Below are 3833 nucleotides of genomic sequence, written 5' to 3' on the forward strand. Positions count from 1 at the left end.
ATAGCCTTCTTATGCTTCTTGAGAACTGATAACAGCTTCTCCTCTTGCTCATCAGCAAGGGAGGCAGATATAATTACTGGAAAACTTTTGCTATCATCCAAGCAAGCATATATTAAATTTGATGGCAGAGGCTTCAATTCTGGTGTGGGCGGCTGGATAATGGTAGAAAGAGATGTTTTCTCAGCCTGTACCTCATAAAGAAAGTCAGAGGTATGTGTACTTCCTGAAACATGGTTAGTTCTATCTGACTCTAGAAAATCAATCTCAAGAGGTAAAACATCACCAGACATGTAATCAATATCAATTTCAGATTCACTCTCAGCATCAAATTCAGACATATGATCAAGTACAAATTCAGATTCAATGCATGAAGAGTGACAGGCATGCAAATCAGAATGAAGATCGATCATGTATTCATCAACAATATGGTCAATTATTTCAGCACGAAATACAGAAAGATCTTCAGATGGGTGTTTCATAGCATCAAGAATATTAAAATGAACAGTTATATCACCAAACTCCATAGATAGTGTGCCTGCATAAACATCTATCTTAGTTCTAGCATTTTTCATAGAAGGTCTGCCTAGAATGATGGGAACTGATCCTTGAGAAAATCCCTCCTCCATATTCAAAATATAAAAATCAACAGGGAAAATCAGTTCACCAACTCTAACTAAGACATCCTCTATGAAACCAGCAGGATAGGCAACACTTCTATTAGCTAAATGAATTACCACATCAGTTGACTGTAAAGGACCAAGAGATAGAGAATTAAAAATAGACAGAGGCATAACACTAACAGAAACTCCTAAATCTAGCATGGCATTGTCAAACTTATTGTTCCCTATAATACAAGGTATGTTGAATGTACCTGGATCTTTACATTTTTTAGGGATTTGGGGAACAGATTTACCAATCAATGCGGAGACATTTCTGCCCATGCTAATTCTTTCACTTCCTTTAAGCTTCCGCTTATTAGTGCACAGCTCCTTCAAGAATTTTGCATATCTTGGAATTTTCTTTATTGCATCCAGCAGAGGTATGTTTACCTCTACTTTTCTAAATGTTTCCAATATCTCCTTCTCTGCCTCTTCCTTTTTTTTTCTTGGAAATTGCTCTTGGAGGGAATGGAAGAGGGATATGTTGCTTCTGTAAATCAGAATTACCAGTGGAAGATTCATCTGCATATAAATTGTTAGGTAACTTACTCTTTAAATTTTTTTCATCGTCTTTTTCTGGAGTAGAGTGAGGTTGGGCAGGTTCATTTGCAGATGAGGAAGATGCTACTGGTTGAGGTCCTTGACACTGCTTTCCCGACCTCAATGTAATGGTACTCATATTTTTGGGATTCTGGACAGATTGAGAAGGTAATCTGTCAGAATTCTGGGACTGTTGTTGATTTAACTGTGTAGCCAGTTGTCCCATCTAATTAGTTAAGCTCTGAATCGAGGCTCTGGTCTCTTGTTGAAACTGCATGTTTTGCATAGTCATTTGCCTCACAAGTTCTTCATGGGAAGGTTGCGGAGGAGCCTCAACTGTTTGTTTTTTCTGGGGTTGTTGCTATTGTTGTTGTTGCTGCGGGATTGGTGGAGGAACGTATGGTCTGCTTGGGCCAGCAACATTTTGAAAATAAGGCTGTTATTGTTGTTGTTGTTGTTGTGAAGGATTCGACCATCTAAGGTTGGGATGATTCCTCCACCCGGGATTGTACCTGTTGCTGGAGAGGTCATAATTGTTCTGGTGTGGTTGATTTCACTGCTGAGGTTGAGGAGGTCTATTGTAGATGTTTGTAGCATAAGCTTCAGGCTGTTCAATTGCTCCAGGTTGCTGCACAGAAGGGCAAAGGTCTGTATGGTGATCTGCAGAAGAACATAGACCACAGACTCTTGCAACAGGTGTAGATTTCTGATACATGGCAAGTTGGGTTACTAGGTTGACCAAGGCATCAAGTTTTCCTTCAAGCTTTTTATTTTCAGTAGGTGAAGATGAATTTGTGGCCACCTCATGGACTCCTCTAAGGACAATAGCATCATTTCTTACACTGAATTGTTGGGAGTTGGAAGCCATCTTCTCAATCAAATTCCTAGCCTCAGCAGGGGTCATATCACCAAGAGCTCCACCACTGGCAGCATCAATTATACTCCTCTCCATGCTGCTAAGTCCCTCATAGAAATATTGAAGAAGGAGTTGCTCAGAAATCTAGTGGTGAGGGCAGCTTGCACACAATTTCTTGAATCTTTCCCAATACTCATACAATCTTTCTCCACTAAGTTGCCTGATGCCTGAAATGTCTTTTCTGATGGCAATGGTCCTAGATGCAGGGAAGAATTCCTCCAAGAACACCCTCTTAAGGTCATCCCAGCTGAAAATAGACCTGGGAGCAAGGTAGTACAACCAATCTTTTGCCACTCCCTCCAGAGAATGAGGAAAAAGCCTTTAGAAAGATATGATCTTCTTGGACATCAGGGGGCTTCATGGTGGAACAAACAACATGGAACTCTGATGTGCCATCATTTTCTTCTATTTTCTAAACCCTTTTTGCACCATTTTAATTACTGATTGGTCTTAATTGTCAATTAATTAGGCAGTTTTATTATTTGGGCTCATTTAGCTAATTTGATGTTTTTAATCTAATTTCAGGAATTAATGAAACATTGGGCTTAATCCGGATTTTGGTTGTGGACTTGTAGAGGGCAAATAAAGCAGCGCTTACCTTAGTTAATTTCTAATTAGGAAATTTCGCAATTTTATTTTATGTGGTTTAGTGTTTATTTCGTTTTGGGCCAGAGTATTGTAATAGGGCCCAGTGACTTTGAGTGACTCTTTTTAAATAGCAGCCTTGGGATTCGTGCAAGGCTATTCTGTTATGTTATTCATTATTCAGAGCTTTGTTTAGGGTTTTACGTTTTTCTGCTTGAATGCTATTGTTTGGTTCTTAATGCAATTTTCCATTTTCTGCTTCTGATAACAATTTCGTTCTTGTTTCTTCTTCTACTTTCATTTACGTTTCTGCTTCATTTACATTTCTGCTTCATTTATGTTTCTGCTTTTAGTTTCATTTGCGTTTTCTGTTTGAATCTATGGAAGGCTAGATTTTCTGGTGTTGTTTCCTTTTGAGGACGAAGCCCAACTCTCTTTGAGGTTTCATTTATAATATGGCTTCCTGGCAGTTTCCCCTTCACCAGTTAACCCAAATTCATGAACATTAATCAGTGCACGCTTCGTGTTTGATTAATTGCCTCTAAGCCTAACTTGCGTTCATGCTTAATGGACGAAGGGCTAACTAGTGTATGTGTTGCCTAATCACGTATTGACAACCCTAAGTTGATTTTCGCTTAGTAAATTGAAATAGGGTTGGATTAAGTGGTTAACTGTTAGGGACGAATTCTCCATAACCCAGGATAAGAGAATGGCTTATGAATCAGAGGAAACAACCCATTTTTAATATTAGTAGTTTCGTATTCTAGTTTACTTGTTCTGTCCTTTAAATCATAAAGCAAACAACCCCCCCCCCCAATCGTTACTGTTACTGCAAGTGTATTATGAACATTTGGTTTATCACTGCTCGTTGGGAAACGACCTAGGATCACTTCCTAGTTACTGCATTTTCATGTTTATTTGATTCGGGTACAACCTCAATCAAACTCCTTAAAATGTTTATGAGGATCTTCACCTGCAAGACCATGAAACTTGGGCAGCAAATTTATTAGTCCAGTCTTGAGAACATATGGAACACCCTCATTAGGATATTGAATGCACAAGCTTTCATAAGTGAAATCAGATGCAACCATCTCCCTAAGAGTCCTCTCACGAGGTGGAGGTTGATTCATGTT

The 3833-nt window shown here is 39.0% G+C and overlaps 1 non-coding gene across 1 annotated transcript; it reads left to right on the top strand.

The window, feature by feature from the left end:
- The first annotated feature begins 2197 nt into the window (after nucleotides 1-2197).
- LOC112998012 (small nucleolar RNA R71) lies at nucleotides 2198-2304 on the top strand. The gene has a single exon (XR_003263058.1). It is a non-coding gene; the product is annotated as a small nucleolar RNA R71 (small nucleolar RNA).
- Nucleotides 2305-3833: the final 1529 nt, after the last annotated feature.

Source organism: Glycine max, chromosome 9 (genome assembly GCF_000004515.6).
Source record: "Glycine max cultivar Williams 82 chromosome 9, Glycine_max_v4.0, whole genome shotgun sequence".
Classification (NCBI taxonomy): domain Eukaryota; kingdom Viridiplantae; phylum Streptophyta; class Magnoliopsida; order Fabales; family Fabaceae; genus Glycine; species Glycine max.